Consider the following 19556-nt stretch of genomic DNA (forward strand, 5'->3'; position numbering starts at 1 on the left):
ACTGCAACCTCCACCTGCTGGGTTCAAGTGATTCTCATGCCTCAGCCTCCCGAGTAGCTGGGATTACAGGCATGTGCCACCACACCTAGCTAATTTTTGTATTTTTAGTAAAGACGGGGTTTCACCATGTTGGGCAGGATGGTCTCGTTCTCCTGACCTTGTGATGCGCCCACCTCGGCCTCCCAAAATGCTGGGATTACAGGCTTGAGCCACCACGCCCAGTCGGCATTTGGTCATTTGTATATTTAACTAGGAGAATACTGCCAAAATTCATCCGCTGCTTATATAAACTTTTCATACAAAAAGACCAACCATTTTATTTGAAAAGTCTTGATGGAAATACATAATTTTTATTACATTTATATCCAAGTGTTATAGATTGGACTGTGCCCTGCAAAATGATACATTGAAGTCAGGACTCACAGTAACCCAGAACATGACCTTGATAAAAAAATTGTGTCATTATAGGTATAGCTAGTTAAAATGAAGTCATATTGAGCTAGGTTAGATCTTTAAATTAGTATATCTGATGTCCTTATAAGAGAGGAGAAAGTCCAGTGAAAAGCCAGATACAAGAGAGATATGAGGGCACACAGGGAGAAAATACTTATGTAACAATTGTGGCAGAGGTTGGAACATTGTTGCCATAGCCAAGGAATGCCTGGAGCTCGCAGAAGCTGGATAAGCTAAAAAAGAATCTTCCTTTACAGGTTTCTGAGGGAAAATGGCTTTGGTTCTTCTAGAATCAAGACTTTTAACCTCTAGAACTGTAGAGAACTAATCTCTGTAGTTTTAGTCCACCCAGTTTATAGTACTTTGTTATGGAAGCCCAAGGAAAATAATACACTAGGAATAGGGAGATAGGTTTTATTCAAGTGATTTTTTTCATTCTTCCTTACTTTTTGTATTTAATTTTTTAAAATTTGTGTCAATATATTAAATACTTAACATTTTAAATTTTAATTTTTATTACTGTACATTGTTTTCATAATAATCATTCTAATTTTATACTTCAAAATTTTATCAATGAGATATATTTGGACCATATCTTAGAACATATTATCATTCATCTGTGACACAACAGAATGTGAAGTCAAGAGAAAATTTGGTCTTGCAATTGAAAAAAAAAATCGTCATTTTCCAGTTCGAAATTCAATAGAAAAATCATGTTTCTGTTATAAAAGATTCTCCAATTTACTCTCTTAAAAACTTTATTTTCCCCTTTTAAGCTATGTCCTGCAATTTTCCTTTGAATCATCAGGAAGCACATAATGTAATATTGATTTGTTCTTTGTCACTTTAAAAAAATGTATTTGTGTTAAATGAGTTTTATTGGCAGTGATAGATGGGAGGATTTTGATCAGGAAAACATCATTGAGAAAGCAAAATTTTCTGAACCATTTTTTATTTTTTGTAGAAAACATTACTCTATAACACTGGCCTAATTCAATATATGTTGAATGAAGACATGTAACAATTAATTAGTTAACAGATTAATTAACTGGTTAACATGTGAAAGGGAATAGGAAGGGAAATGCATCAAGGACAAGGTTGGTTTAAGAGTTTAGAATGATAGGAAGGAGGATGCATATTGTGAAAGCTATGAGGAGACCATTTTAATTATAGAGACTATATTGAAGGTAAGAATGATTACACAAATTCAAGTATTAAGAGAAAGTTAGCATCCGGACATGAATAAAAAATGATTTAAAACTATAAGCAGCATGTTTAATTTATTAAGCCTTACTGGGTGCAAATGTTATATTGCAATTCTATTGGCCTTACAAAAACAATTGTAAGATAATGCCTCCAAATTAGTTACAATTTCAAGAATAATATGGCCAACTGAAAAAAAAAGCAAATGAAGGAAGTAATATAACCCTTGCAATACTGCACAGTGAAATAGAAAAGGTGAACTGTCTGCCAGAGTCAAATGGGGAGCTAAAATAACAGAGGAATGTCCTACAGAAAAGGCACAGGATTTGGTAAAAGATTGCTTAAGGACTGTTTTAAGCCATGGGCTATCTGTCTCCAGAATCCTGGTAACATAAAATACTTGACTATAGAATGTAAACAGTTTACTGTTTGTAGCTTGAGAAGAGCAAATGACTGTAACTCTTTGGGAGGAGGGAGACAGGAAAAGCAAGCAATAATATCTATTCATATTCCTAGGCAGTCTTGCTGTTTCTGAAATACTGAGAAAAATGTAGAAGGGGTACAATATGTTCATAAAATATATCTTTATTAATTATACTACCACAAAAGAGAAAGTAGTGATGCATCTTTTACCCCAATCATGAAAAAACAAAACAAAAAACAAGAATATCTGTTGCAAGGGCACCATCTGCTGGAAGATCAGTAAACAAACGTAAACCAGCTCAGAGGACAGTCATCTGTTCACAAAATTATAATGTCAATGTCCTCCAACTAATCGAAACTGCAGGCTATTAAAATATATATGTAAATGTTTAATGATCCTCTGAGGAAGAAATAATAACAAGACAGCTCATTGCATGATGAGAAAGTATAATAAAATCTATGAAGTAATTAGATTGAGTCTCTTGTTAGATACTTTAGTTGCAATTTGCTTTCCGAAGAATGATATTTTTACACAAAATAAACATACATACTAATACAACTGACTATAATATTGTATCTAATTGTATCTCAACAAATATGTTTGACAGTCTATACAAACTTTGGTAATTAAATTTCTATTTTGTGGTACGAAATGGGATGTATACTCTTTCATAACAGATTTTACACATATTTTCTTTGATTATATACATACATATAGAGATAGAGAGAAGAGCGATTTTTATAAAAAATGTAATCAGACACAGGATTATATTTCTAGATTTTCATAATTTTATCTCATAAGGTTTTGCAAGCTCTCATTTTTTATTTCTTTCACAGCCTTGCTGACACCCATACATCTAAATTTTGTTTCCTCCTTATATCCAGAATTGAACTATTCAAGGATAATTTTTCCCATAATATTGGCTTTTCAGTATTTAAATATGCTTCTCCCACCTGTAGTTAAAATAATGGTTCCACTTCCTGTTTTCAACCCTCTGAAATCTTTACTTTGTATTTCCAGATGTGGGTAGTCTTTCCTCCCATGCAAGCTCTTATGTGTCCCTCCTATCACACTGTCTTTCATCTACCACACACTTTACATTCTGACCTACAAAAAAGGAAGGAAATCATTCATCAGAATTTCCCTTGAGTATAAGAAATATTGTATTTATTTATTTGTTTAATTTATTTGTTTTTGAGACAGGATTTTGCTCTGTTGCCCAGGCTGTGCAATCCAGGTTGTGCGGTGGCATGATCACAGCTCATTGCAGCCTCAGCACAGCTCATTGCAGCCTCGGCCTCATGGGATCAAACGATCCTCCACCACAGCCTCCCAAGTGGCTGGGACCAAATGCAGGTGCCACATGATTAGATATGTTTTTTTTTCTTTTTCTTTTTTTTTTTTTTAAAGAGACAAAGTCTCCCTATGTTGCACAGGCTACTTTTGAACTGCTGAGCTCAAGGAATCCTCCTGCCTCAGCTTCCTAAATTGCTGGGATTACAGGTGTGAGCCACCACACCTAGCCATTTTGTGTTTAGAACAAATATTCAATAAGTTCAGTATTTTGGAGGTGAAGGCACAGATAATATGCACCACTAAACATTATTAAAAATGTGCTTTCTAAAACAGGTGGACACTGTTGTCTATATGATTATTTGTTTTTGCTGACCAACAATATGAGACTTTGGATATGCATTATAAGAAACAATAGCAGAGTTAAACTTATTTTTTTAAATTATTTATTTTTAGAGATAGGAGGATCTCACTCTGTTGCCCAGGCTGGAGTGCAGTGGCATAATCACAGCTCACTGCAGCTTCAAACGCCTGGGCTCAAGCAGTCCTCCCACCTCAGCCTCCCAAGTGGCTGTGACTACAGGCGTGTTCCACAATGCCCAGTTGAGCTCAACTTATCTTTAACATACAGCAGAGCAAAGCCTGTCCTAGCCGCTCTATGACCATGAAGGGATTTTGGAAAAGATAAATAACTACTACTAATTTTGGAATTTATCTGCTGTAGAGAGGACTATATTAAAACAAACAAACAAACAAACAAACAAAAAACACCTCCTTTGTCTTTGCTATGTAATCCTTTTTTTTTTTTTTTTTTTTTGAGACGGAGTCTGCTCTGTTGCCCAGGCTGGAATGCAGTGGTGCGATCTCAGCTCACTGCAAGCTCCACCTCCCGGGTTATGCCATTCTCCTGCCTCAGCCTCCCGAGTAGCTGGGACTACAGGCGCCTGCCACCTCGTCCGGCTAATTTTTTTTTTTGTATTTTTAGTAGCGACGGGGTTTCACTATGTTAGCCAGGATGGTCTCGATCTCCTGACCTCGTGAACTGCCCACCTCGGCCTCCCAAAGTGCTGGGATTACAGTCGTTTGCTATGTAATCTTATGATGAAAAATCTAAATTGCTCAGTAAACATTTTATATGATGATATTATATGGAAGACTCAAAAAAGTGCTATTTCTACACCAAGGTTAGTATAGGTCATAAAGATAGAAAATAATATGCTCTAATAGGCCTTGTCCTGATTGCTAAAGAGTAAACACTTGGCGAGTTCACAATATAAAGTGAGAGTCTCAAAGACACATTCCCTAACCTACATCAAATAGTTTAATTTTATTTAATCCTCTTTTCTGAATACAGCCTTTTCTGAAGTTAATGAATTGGTTTTACTTCATGAAAATAGAATTGTGTAACCAACACCATGTTGAAAATGTAAAAATCTACTTATCATCCACACACACCTACAAAAACACACATTTTATGCTTAATTATTAATTTTCATTACTTTAAAAAATGTTCAGTTTTTGTTCCACTAAAGACTGACATGCCTCACCCATTGGTAGAATTCAATCATTCATTCATTTAAAAAAATATTGAGCATTGCCAGCTCAGTAGACACTGAGTTGACTTGATTATACTGGATGAGCATTAATACATACACAAGTTCTAAAAAATTTGCTGATAAATGTATTTATAATTAATGCCAGAAAGGAAAACAATAAAAGGTTCTCTGAGAGTAGAAAGTCACACAAAACTTATGGATGGGATAAGTAGGTTCTTCCTAAATTTCATCTTAAAGAAGAGAAACTTGAAGGGAGGCTAAAAGATTGATATGGAAGATCATTTGCAAAAAAGGCTGCAATGACTCCTCTAATCCCTTTGTATACATCTTTTTGTGCTATGACTTTGCCACTACTTCTATTGATGAGTGGGGTTGATTTCCATATCTTCCAAGTCTGGATTGGCATATGACTTGCTTTTGCCAATGGGGCAATAACAAAAATGGCCACAAGCAGAGATTTGAAAAGTGCTTACAGGAGAAATGCCAGACGCTTACAAAACCATCTCATGAAAACTCACTCACTATCATGAGAACAGCATGTGGAAAACTGCTCCCAGGATCCAGTCACCTCCCTCCCTTGACGTGTGGAGATTACAATTCGAAATGAGATTTGGATGGAGTCACAGAGCCAAACCATATCACCCAGATATGCAAGTGAGTTAGTGGGAGATCATTCAGGCCCAGCTAAGACAATGCAAAACAAAACAACCTCTTAGCCCTTCCACAGAATCACAGAAACATGAGAAACAAAAATTTGTAGTTTTGTACTACTACGTTTGGGGCCATTTATTTAATAGTATCAGCTAACTGAAAAAATTGTGCAGAAGCAAGAAAAACAGCACTAAATATTCTGAGCTGAAGGACTAGCATGCAGCAACTCTAAAGTCTAACTGGGGGTTTTCAATAATATAAAAAGTGCTGCATATAGCAATGGGGAAAGGATTCCCTATTTGATAAATGGTGCTCGGAGAATTGGCTAGCCATATGCAGAAAATTGAAATTGGACCTTTACCTTACACTTTATATAAAAATTAGCTCAAGATCAATTAAAGACTTAAATGTAAACCCAAAACTATAAAAACCCTAGAAGAAAATCTAGGCAATACCATTCAGGACATAGGCATGGGCAAAGATTTCATGACGAAACAAGGACCAATAAGGTTTGAGAGTTAAACAGAATTCTAGGTAATATTACTCCCAACCAGCCATTTATAAAAAAAATTAAGCTTATAGAAACTGGAATGAGAAATTTTTGCAATCTTAAATTGGGATGTGATAAGATTTGTCAGCTTTGCAGAATCAATTGACATGGAGAGGTCAAGATTAAAATGAAGGACAAAGGATGCTCTTATATCAGTACAGGTGAAGCATAATTGCAGTTTGAAGGATGATAGCAGTGGCATGAGTGTATATACACTTTAAATCTCTCTTTCCCTTTGCTGAAGATATGAATATTTTTGAATAATCTTCAAAGTTGAAGAACATAACTAATCTGTTGTCACTGAAATACTATGGTATTTTCTATCGAACTAGTGGTGTTAAATTTTAGAATGATAGCATTCTGCCTTATTCCAGTAGTTATAGAGTTGTTTGCAAGTAACCTGACAGTTTTCAATTATTTTACTTTAATGTACCTATTTGTCAAAACTCTCCCCTATAATAGATCTGCTTCCCTCTGCACAAGGTGTGAAATGGTCTGGAGATCAGAATGTACAACCAAGTAAAAAGCCTGCTGACAAAAGAGCATAGTGCTAGGGAATGAGATAAACTTTTTGAGATCTCTGCACTTTTAGTCTCACAGAATAAGAGTGAACCTACTCATACACCCAATACATTGCTGCTACAATCAGCATTTGAGAAAGCTATTGCACAAAAGCCATCTATAATCAAGGAACTCATACAGACCCAAGGCCCCTTGAAAAGATCTAGAATCAAAGCCAAGCAATAATACACAACATACATTACAGTCACACCGTGAAAAGGAAAAAATATAATCCTATTGAAATGAGAGCAAAATCAAAAATAAGAAGTGACAGCTTCTCCAGATGAGAAGGAATCAGTACAAGAACTATATCAGCACTCACATACGCACACAAAACAGTGTTTTGACATCCTACAGGATCACAACAGCTCCTTAGCAATAGATCCTAACCAAAGTGAAAATTCTGAAATGACAGATAAATAATTCAAAATACAGATTGTAAGGAAGTTCAACGAGATCCAAGAGAAAGTTGAAAACAAACACGCACACAAAACAAAACAAAACAAACTCGTAATATGAATACAATATTTACTAAATAGATTTTTTTTAAAAAAACACAACTTCTGGGAAAGAAAAATTCGTTGAGTAAATTAACAAAAAATAGTTGCAAACTTTAACAATACCAAGGAGAAGAAAGAATATCAGAGCTTGAAGACTGGTCCTTTGAATTAACCCAGTCAGATTATATATATATACATATATATATATATATATGAATTAAGAAATGAACACAAACTTCAAGAAGTATAGAATTGTGTAAAGTGACCAAACCTAAAAGTTATAATCGCTTCTAATGGAGAAAAAGAAAAATTAAAAAGTTTTGAAAATGTATTTGATGGAACAATTCAGGAAAATATCCCAGGTCTAGATAGAGAATTAGACAGAGAGAGAAAAGCAGCACAGAGAATGCCTGACAGGTACTCTGAAGAGAAAATTCAGCAAGGCATATAGTCAGACTATCCAAAGTAAACATAAAGGAAAAAATCTTTAAGCAGCAAAAGAGAACCATCTAATTACTTATAAAGGAAATCTCCTCAGACTAAAAGTGGACTTCTCAGCAGAAACCTTACAAACCATTAGAAAATGAGGGCCTATTTTCAGTCTACTTAAAGAAAAAAATAAATGCCAACTGAGAATTTTATATCTTGCTAAACTAAGCCTAATAAATAAAGGAGAAATAAAGTATCTCCCAGACAAGCCAAAACTAAGGGAATTCACCACCAAGAAATGATCAAAGGAGTTCTAAACATGAAAATGAAAGGAAGATACTTGTCATCATAAAAGCGCATGAAAGTACAAAGCTCCTATAAATAAATTACCCAATTAAGACTACAAAGCAACAGGTAATAATTAACATTATGACAGAAACAAAAGCTTCACATATCAATATTAACCTTGAACATAAATAGCCTAAGTAGTCCACTTAAATGATATAAATTGCCAAATTGGATTTTAAACACAAGATCCAACCATTTGTGCCCTACAAGAAACTATACTAATTAGTAAAGATTCTTAAGATAAAGAGGTAGAAAAAGATATACCACACAAATTTTTTTTAAAAAGCAGGATTAGCTATACATATATCAGATAAATCATACTTTAAATCATCAGTGGAAAAAGACAAAGAAGGTCACTGTAAAATAATAGAGGATTCAATTCAAGAAGATACAATAACCATAAGTATATATGTAACCAACACTAGCACACAAAGATTCATAAAATAATACTACTAGACCTAAGAAAAGAGACAGACAACAGTAAAATAATATTGGGGAACTTCAACACCCCACTGACAGCACTAGAAAGATCATCATCACTGAAAATCAACAAAGAAACCCTGGAATTAAATTGGACTCTAAGACAAATGGACCTAAGAGGCATTTACATCATATAATGTATATTCTGTGATTGTTTTTCTACCCAACAATCATACAATATACGTTTTTCTCATCTGTGCATGGAGCATTCTTTGAAATAGACCATATTCTTGGAGATAAAGCATGCCTTATTATATTTAAAACAATTGAAATTATACCAAGCATCTTCTCTAACCACAGTGGAATAAAATTAGAAATTAATACCCAGAGGAACTCTCAAACAAATATATGGAAATCAAACAACTTACTCTTGAATGATCTTTGGGTAAACAATAAAATTAAGGCAGTAATAATTTAAAAAAAAGAATCAAATGAGAATAGAGACACAACATAAAAAAAATCCTCTGGGATAAAAAAAAAGTAGTGTTAATAGAAAAGTTTGTAATATTAAATGCCTCTATCCAAAAGCTAGAAAAATCTATAATTAAAAAACAAATGTTGCACCACAAGGAACTGGAAAAACAAGAATAAACCAAACCATTAAAAACAAAAACTTATGACCAACTCAATAGATGCAGAAAAAGCATTTAACAAATCCATCATACTTTCATTATCAAAACCCTCAACAAATTAAGCATCAAGGTACATCCCTCAAAATAATAAGAACCATATGAAACAAACCCACAGCCAACATTATCCTGAATGGGGAAAAGTTGAAAGCATTTCTCATAAGAACTTGAACAAGACAAGAATACCCACTCTCACCCTTCCTATGCAACACAGTACTAGAAGTCCTAGCCAAAGTAACCAAACAGAAGAAAGAATTAAAAAGCATCCAAATTGGAAAAGAGGAAGTCAGACTATATCTGCTCACTGATGGTGTGATCTTATACCTAGAAAACCCTAAAGACTCTTCCAAAAGACTCTTAGACTTGATAACTTACTTAAGTAAAGTTTCAGGTTATAAAATCAATGTAAAAAAGCTAATAGCATTTCTCTATACCAATAATGTTCAAGCTGAAAACCAAATCAAGAACTCAATCCTATTTACACTAGCCACAAAAAAAAAATACTTATGAATACATTTAACCAAGAATGTGGAAAATCTCTACAAGGATAACTATAAAACACTGATTAAAGAAATCATAGATGACACAAACAAATCATAGATGGGTACACTAGGAAAACATTCCATGCTCTTGAATTGGAAAAATCAATATCATTAAAATGGCGATATTACCCAAAGCAATATAGAGATTTAACACAATTCCTTTAAAATTATTGTCATTTTTCACAGAATTAGAAATAAGAAACCTAAAATTTACATTAAAAATTTTAAAAAGCCCCTATAGCCAAAGTAATCCTAAGCAAAAGGAACAAAGTTAGAGGCATTACGTTACCTGACTTCAAATGATACTACAAGGCAATGGTAACCAAAACAGCATGGTACTGTTACAAAAATAGACAGATTAATCAAAGGAACAGAATACAAAACCCAGATATAAAGCCATATACCTATAAACAACTGATCTGTTGCTTATAGGTTGCAAAGTCAACAAAAATATACAATGGAGAAATGATATTTTATTCAGTAAAGGTGTTGAGAAAATTGGATAGCCACACACAAAAAAATGAGTCTGAACCCATATCTTCCACCATATATAAAAATTAACTGAAGGTACATTAGAGACTTCAGTGTAAGACCTGAAACTACAAAAATACTAGAAGAAAGGCTAGGAAAAACTCATCTGGACATTCACCTCAGAAAAGAATTTATGATTAAAATCTCAAAACCAAATGCAACAAAAGCAAAAATAGACAAATAGGACTTAATTAAACTAAAAACCTTTTGCACAACAAAAGAAATAATCAATAGACTAAACTGACAATTTACAGAATGAGAGAAAATACTTGCAAACTATTCATCTGATAAAGGACTAATATCTCAAATGTACAAGGAACTCTAGTTAATGACAATTTAAGGACCTCAAATGAACCCATTAAAAAGTGGGCAGCCAGGCACGGTGGCTTATGCCTGTAATCCCAGCACTTTGGGAGGCTGAGGTGGGTGGATCACCTGAGGTCAGGAGTTCGAGACCAGCCTGGTCAACATGGTGAAACCTCATCTCTACTTAAAATACAAAAATTAGCCTTGCGTGGTGTCAGGTGCCTATAATCCCAGCTACTAGGGAGGCTGAGGCAGGAGAATCTCTTGAACCTAGGAGGCTGAGGTTGTGGAGAGCCAAGATCACACCATTGCACTCCAGCCTGGGCGACAGAGTGAGATTCCATTTAAAAAAAAAAAAAAAAAAGTGGGCAAAGGACACGAAAAGATATTTCTCAAAAGAAGACATACATATGGGCAATAATCGTGAGAGAAAATTCTCAACATCACTAATAATTAGGGAAATGCAAATTACAACCTAAAGTAGATAACAGCTCACATCAATCAGAATGGCTACTATTAAAAAGATAAAAAATAATAGAAGTTTGGGGGGGATGTAGAGAAGACAGAATACTTATACACTCTTAGTGGAAATGTAAATTAGAACAACCTCTATGAAAAAAAGTATGGGGTTTTTTCTCAAAGAACTTAAAGTAGAACTACTATTTGATCTGACAGTCCCACTACTGTGTATGTATCCAAAGGAAAGTAAATCATTATATCAAAAAGACACCTGCACTGGTATGTTTATTGCAGCAGTATTAATAAGAGCAAAGTCATGCAATCAACCTAAGTGTACACCAACAGCTGATCTGATAAAGAAAATGTGGTATATATACACCACAGAATACTATGCAGCCATAAAAAATAATGAAATAGTCTTTTTTGCAGCAACATGGATGAGGCTGGAGGCCATTATCCTAAGTAAAATGACTCATAAAAAAGGGAAAATCAAATGCTGCATGTTCTCACTTATATGTGAGAGTTAAACAATGGGTACACACCAACATACAGAAGGGAGTAATAGACAGTGGGGACACCAAACTGTGTGAAGGTATAAGGATGATGAGTGTTGAAAAATTACCCATTGGGTACAGTGTTTACTATTCAGGAAATAGGTACACTAGAAGCCCAAATCTCACCACTACAAAATATGTCCATTTAACAAACAAGCACATGTATCCCCTGACTCTCTAAACATATTAATAAATAATAAATTAATAAATAAGTTCATTGCCTATCAAAGATTTCACCCCATTTGTCAACCTCTAAAATAAGAAAAACAGTAGCCGTTAAAAACTTATTGGATACTTTTGTTTCTGTTCCAATGCATAAAAAGCTTGAAAGTTATCACTTTTGATCCCAAAACAAAACAGCAACAACTAAACCTAAAGAAACTAAAAATCACTGACTTTTCCTAGGTCCATCAGAAAGTTGAGGTCACAGAGAAAAGTCCACTCTGAAAAATGGGTAGACAGGCAAATACATATAATCACAGCTGAGATCAGTTTATCCTGAGCAGAAGTCACTGGAGCTAGTACCTGGTAGAAACACTGAAATTTAAACAGTACTGACGAGTTGCTGGAGACTGTGGACTGCTTTAGAATTAAAAGCTTCTGAGGTCCCAGTCTTAAGGGAATCCCCCCATATTTTCATGAGTTTTACCTTCAGGAGCTTCACAAGATTCTTGTGGTTGGATGGAGAAAAATTCCCTTGTGATTCAAGCAGGGGAAGCACGAAAGTAAGTCATCATTTAAAAATATAACAAGATCTTTCTCCAACAAAATCCTGCCCCTAAAAGAAGCTACCTTACCAGAGCCTTATTTGCAGCTGCAGCAAATGTTAAATGTAGTCCCATTCCTAGCCAGATCAGAATAAAACTTCAAATGAAATTATAGCTCTAATTACTTCAGTTTCTATTACCAGATAAATTAGTTTAAGTGTTTTTTTTCCAACAATTTCAACTTTTATTTTAGATTCAAGGAGAACATGTGCAGGTGTGTAATATGGATGTGATGCTGAGATTTGTGATATCAATGATCCTGTCACCCAGGTAACGAGCTAGGACCCAACAGTTTCTAGGTATGTTAAAAACCAAGAAAAAAGTTTGGAGAAACAAAGCATACATCAGACCTGATTCAGGTATATCACCAATTTGAAATTACTACATAAGGGCTTTCAAATGAAAATTATTATTATGCTAAGGTCTCTAATAGGAAAAGTAAACAACATGTAAGAATATATGGGTAATGTGAGCAGATAGATGGAAAATCTAAGATAAATCAAAAGAAAACACTAGAAATAAAAAACACTGACAGAAATAAAGAACACCTTTGGTGGGATCTTCAGGTGACCAGACACAGTTGAGGAAGGAGTCAATGAGCCTGATGGTATAACAATTGTCATTTTCAAACAAAGAAGTAAAAAATAATAATTGAAAAAAATGAAAGAGAATGGCCAAAAACTACAGGACAGTCACCAAAGGTGTGACATATGCATAACAGAAATAACCGTAGGAGAAGAAAGAGAAAGGAACAGAAGAAATACATGAAGTAATAATGCCAGAAGACTTTCCAAAATTAAAATTAATGACAGACACCAAACCACAGACCCAGGAAGCCCAGAAAATCCCAAGCAGAATAAATAACAACAAAAAAAGTAACAAAAATCTACATCTGTCCATGTCATACTCACACTATAAAAACAAACTCAGAGAAAATATTGGCAGAAGCTTAGGATGGGAAGGTGGGGGAGCACAAACAGACCTTACTTATGGAGGAGCAAGGATGAACTTATATTGCCTTTCTGTTCCAAAACCAGGAAAGCAAGAAGAGAGTCAGTGAAATATTTAAAGTGTTGACTGAAAACAAAACAAAACAAAACAAAAACAATGACCAATCTAAAATTCCATTCTCCTCAAACATGAAAACTATTAAGGCTTACTGAGACAAATTAAAAAATAATATTTTTCCAAACAGATTCTTTGTAAGAAATGTTAAATGATATAGGTCAGAAACTCTAGCATACATGCAGAAAAGGGCATATGAGAAAGAATAAATGAAGGTGATATGGTTTGGCTCTGTATCCTCACCCCAATTTCATGTAGAATTTTAATCCCCTTATGTCAAGGGTAGGACATGGTGGGAGGTGACTGTATTATAAGGGCAGATTTCTCCCATGCTGTTCTCATGACAGTGTGTGAGTTCTCACAAGATCTGATGGTTTAAAAGTGTGGCACTTCCTCCTTCACTCACTCTCTCCTGCTGCTATGAGAAGAAATGCCTTGCCTCTCCTTTGCCTTCTGCCATGATTTTAAGTTTCCTGAGACCCGCAAGTCATGCTTTCTGTTAAGCCTACAGAACTGTAAGCCAATTAAACCTCTTTTCTTCATAAATTACCCAGTCTCAGGTAGTTATTTTTAGCAGTGTGAGAACGGACTAATACAGAAGGTAAAATAAAATCATGCATTATTTTTAATCTTCATTGAACTAGTAAGTGGTTCTGTGTTCAAAGAAATAACAGCAATAATGTATTTGGTGATTGTACCTTATAGATAAGTGAAGTGAGTGACAGCATTATTATGAGGGATAAGAGGGAAGAATTGGGACTATTCTATTTTAAAGTACCTGTGTTATCTATGAAGTGGTATAATGTTATTTGAAAGTAAAATTACAGCATTTTTAATTGTATGCTGCAAACTCTAGTGTAACTACTAATATGTATTTTAAGATATGTATAATAAGCCTTCACTTAATATCATCAATAAATTCTTAGAAATAGTGACTTTAAGTAAAATGGAATACAACAGTTTCTGGAATAGTATCATCTTGTTCAGTTTTTTTTCTTATAACATTGATGAGAAAAAAATTGCTTCAATTAAAATCACTGTTTCCAAGAGCCTATCAGTGACATTAAGTGAGGACTTAATATGCTAAGAGTAGAAACTATGAAATTGTATAAAATACTCAGTTAAAACCAGAGAAGGCAGAAAAAGAAGGCATGTTTAAAAAAAGAAAAAAAAGAACAAGTATTGTGACTAGAAAAGTTAAGAACACTTAGATATTAATACAGCTATACCAGTAATCACTTTACATGTAAGTGATGAAAATATGCTAATTAAAACATTTTCAGAGAATTTTTTTAAACCCAACTGTTTATTGTTTTAGAACCTACTTTAAATATCAAGATACAGCTTAAAAGTAAAGCAATGGTAAAGGTTATATCATGCTAACACAAATCAAAAGAAAGCTAGCATAGGTGTATTAATTTCAGACAAAGCCGACTTCAGAACAAGGAAAATTATGAGGAATGAAAGAGGGCATTACATAATTATTAAGAAATCAATTCTGCACAAAGATATAACAATTGTTAATGTATAGGTATCTAAGAAGGAAGCATCAAAACATTTGAAGCAAAAGTGATTGAAAGGCAAGAGACAGGCAAATGCATGATCACAGCTGAAGACATTAACACCCTTCTATTAGTAATTAATAGATCCATTAAGCACAAATTAGCAAAAGTATAGTTGAACTGAACAACATCATCAATCAATTGTATGTAATTGACATTTATAGGATACTCCTTCCCAAAACAGCAGAATTCACATTCTTCTTAAGCTCACATGGAACATTGCCCAAAACAGAATACATTCTGGGTCATAAAATAAACTTTAACTAGTTTAAAAAAATAGAGCTTACATAGGGATTCGGGCCAAGGTGGCTGAACTAGAAGCAGCTATGGTGTGTGGCTCTCACACAGAGGAATGAAAGGGGCAAGTAAATACATCACCTTCAACTGAAACATCCAGGTAGTCGCACTGGGACTAATCAAGGAAACAACTTGACCCATGAAGAACAAACAAAAGCAAGACAGGATAAAAGCTCACTCAGGAGCAACACAGAGCCAGGTGAACCTCCTCCACCCAGGGAAGCAGTAAATGAATGTGCAACTCAGAGAAACCAAGCCTCTCCCACGGATGTTTTCAACCCTCTGGTAAGGAGATTCCACCATGAACCCACTCCAACAGGGCCTTCAGTCTGACACACAGAGCTGCCTGGAGTCTTGGCAGAGTAGCCACTCAGGCACACGCAGAGACCCAGGAGCTTAACATACTCCAGCGCCTGGCTTCCAGGCAAAAGTGACTGCAACTCTGGCAAGGTGGAAGGTTGGAACTTTGTACATACCCATAGGAAGGGGGCTGAATCCAATGGGCTGGTCAGCGACAGTCTGGAGTCCCTCTTCCACAGTGCCTCATAGGATTAGACGCACTGGTGTGAAATTCCAGCCAAACACCAGCAACAGTGTTACTCCTACCTGAGACAGAGTTCCTGTGGGGAGGGACAGGCCACCATCTTTGTTATGTGGATGACATTCCAACCTGTGGGCTTTGGAGAGTCCAAACTGAAATGGGGCAGAAGGGATCCCCCACCACAGTTCTACCAAAATGTGGTCAGACTGCTTCCTTAAGCAGGTCCCTGATCCATTTCTCCTCACTGGGTGGGACCTCCCAACTGGAACCTCCAGAGGTTTGAAAACTTCCTGGAATAGAGCTCCCAGAGGGAGGGGAATAGGCTCAAAATAAAGGGGTGGGGGAAAAAAAAGGAATCCCCAAATAGACCAAAAACAAGTTTTGAAATTGAGGCAGTAATACATAGCCTACCAACCAAACAAAGTCCAAGACCAGACAGATTCACACCTGAATTCTACCAGATGTACAGAGAGCTGGTACTTTTCCTGCTGAACTATTCCAAAAAATTGAAAAGGAGGGACTCCTCCCTAACTCATTCTATGAGGCCAGCATCATCCTGATACCAAAACCTGGCAGAGACACAACAAAAAAGAAAACTTCAGGCCAATATCCTTGATGAACATCAATGCAAAAATCCTCAAGAAATTACTGGCAAACCGAATCCAGCAGCACATCAAAAAGCTTAGTCACCACGATCAAGTAAGCATCATCCCCAGGATACAAGGTTGGTTCAACATCTGCAAATCAATAAATGTGATTCATCACATAAACAGAACTAGAGGCAAAAACCACATGAATATTTCAATAGTTGCAGAAAATGCTTTCGATAAAATTCAACATCCGTTCATGTTAAAAACTCTCAATAAACTAGATATTGAAGGAACATACCTCAGAATAATAAAAGCCATTTATGACAAACCCACAGCCAACATCATACTGAAGAGGTAAAAGCTGGAAACATTCCCTTTGAAAATCAGCACAAGGCAAGAAGACCCTCTCTCACCACTCCTGTTTAACATAGGACTGGAAGTCCTGGACAAGACATTCAGGCAATAGAGAAATAAAGGGCATTTAAATTGGGAGAGAGAAATCAAACTATTGCTGTTTGCAGACAACATGATCCTATATCTAAAAGCCCCACTGTCTCAGCCCCAAAGCTTCTTAAGGTGATAGACAACTTCAGCAAACACTCAGGATACAAAATTAAAGTGCAAAAATTCTAGCATTCCTATACACAAACAGCAGTCAAGCTAGAGGCAGATCATGAACAACCTCCAATTCACAATTGCCACGAAAATAATAAAATACCTGGGAATACAGCTAACTAATAAGGTAAAATATCTATAAGGAGAATTACAAACCACTGCTCACAGAAATCAGAGATGACACAAACAAACGGAAAAACACTGTGTGACCATGGATAGGAAGAATCAATATCATTCAAGTGGCCATACTGCTCAAAGCAATTTATAAATTCAGTGTTATTCTCATTAAACTACCATTGACATTCTTCACAGAGCTAGAAAAACACTATTTTAAAATTCATATGGAACCAAAAACGAGTCCAGGTAGTCAAGGCAATCCTAAGCAAAAAGAACAAAGCTGGAAGCAGCATGCTACCTAACTTCAAGCTACACGGTTACATTAACCAAAACAGCCTAGTATTGGTACAAGAGCAGACATGTAGACCAGTGGAACAGAATAGAGAACCTGCACACCTACAACCATCTGATCTTTGATAAACCTGACAAAAACAAGCAATGGGGAAAGCATTCTTCTCTAATAACGGCGCTGGAATAACTGACTCTTCTATAAATGGTGCTGGAATAACTGGCTAGACATATGCAGAACATTGAAACTGCCCCTCTTCCTTACACCTTATACAGAAATTAACTCAAGATCAATTAAAGACTTAAATGTAAAACCCTAAACTATCAAAACCCTGGAAGACAACCTAGGCAATACAATTCAGGACATGGGCACAAGAAAAGGTTTCATGACAAAGACACCAAAAACAATTGCAACAAAAGCAAAAAGTGATAAATGAGATCTGATTAAACAAGAGCTTCTGCACAGCAAAAGAAACGATTAACAAAGTAAACAGACAACCTACAGAATGGGAGAAAATTTTTGCAAACTATGCATCTGACAAAAATCTAATATCCAGCATCTATTAGGAAATTAAACTAAAGTACAAGAAGAAAACAAAAAAAAAATTTACAGTAGGCAAAAGACATGAACAGTCACTTCTAAAAAGAAGCCATACATGTGGCCAACAGGCATATGAAAAAAACAGCTCAACATCACTGATTATTAGAGAAATGCAAATAAAAACCACAATTACATGTCATCTCACACCAGTCAGACTGACTGTTATTAAAAACTTAAAAAATAACAGATGCTGGTAAGGTTGTGGAGAAAAAAAAAATGCTAATACACTGTTGGTGGGGGTGTAAATTAGTTCAGCCATTGTAGAAGACAGTGTGGTAATTCCTCAAAGACATAAAGACAGAAATACCATTCGAGCCAGCAATCCCATTACTGGCTATATCCCCAAAGAAATATAAATTGTTCTATTATTAAGATGCATGCACATGTATGTATGTTGCAGCACTATTCACAATAGCAAAGACATGGAATTAACCTAAATGTTCACTAATGATAGACTGAATAGGGAAAAATGTGCTTCGTATATACTGTGGAATTCTATGCAGTCATAAAAAGGAATAAGATCATGTCCTTTGAAGGAACATGGGTAGAGCTAGAGGCCATTATCTTTAGCAAACTAATGCAGGAACAGAAAACCAAATACTGGAAGTTCTCACTTATAAGTGGTAGCTAAATGATGAGAACACATGGACACATTGGGGAACAACACCCATTGGAGCGTATCGGAGGGTGGAGAGTAGAAGGAGGGAGAAGATTAGGAAGAATAACTAATGGGTACTAAGCTTAATGCCTGGGTGATAAAATAATCTGCACAATAAACCTCCATGACATATGTTTACCTGTTTAACAAACCTGAACATATATCCATGAACTTAAAAGTTTTTAAAAAATGAACTTACATAATATATGCCCTCAGACTACAATGCAATTAAACTAGAACTCAGTAACAGAAGATAGCTGAGAAATACTAAATATTTGGAGATGAAATGACAGTTTTCTAAATGACACATTGGACAAACAAGTCTCGAGAGAAATTGTAAATATTTTGAACTGAATGAAAATGAATATACAACTGATCAAATTTCTGGGATGCAGAAAAATCAATAATTAAAGGCAAATGTATATAATATTGCATGCATGTATAAAAAACACTTAAAATCAATAATGTTAAGAAAAAGGAAAGAGCAAGTTCAGTGCAAATAAAATAGAAGAAAACATGAATATTAAAGCAAAATTAGTGAAACTGAAAAAATAATTATAAAGAAATTCAACAAAACCAAAGCTGATTCTTTGAAAATATCAATAAATGTAGTGGACCTCTGGCCATGCAAACCAATAAAAAAGGAGAATAAGCACATTTTTTAATACTAGAAGCAAAAAGGGGACTTCACTATTGATCTCATGCATATTAAAAGGATAATGAAGGAATGCTGAAGAGGAAAAATCATAGGAAAATATCAACAACACAGAGAAAAGTATTTGATAAAATCCAATACCTAATTATGATCAGAGCTTTCAGCAAACTGAGAAATAAATGGAAATTCCTTAACTCAAAAAAAAAAATCTCTAAAGACAAAAGACAGAAAAATAGAGCTAACCTCAAATTAATGGTGAGAAACTAGAAGGTTTCTTCTTATGATTTAGAACAAAGAAAGATCCGTACTCACTACTCTTATTCAACATGAT

The sequence above is a fragment of the Nomascus leucogenys genome, chromosome 7b, assembly GCF_006542625.1.
Source record: "Nomascus leucogenys isolate Asia chromosome 7b, Asia_NLE_v1, whole genome shotgun sequence".
Classification (NCBI taxonomy): Eukaryota; Metazoa; Chordata; class Mammalia; order Primates; family Hylobatidae; genus Nomascus; species Nomascus leucogenys.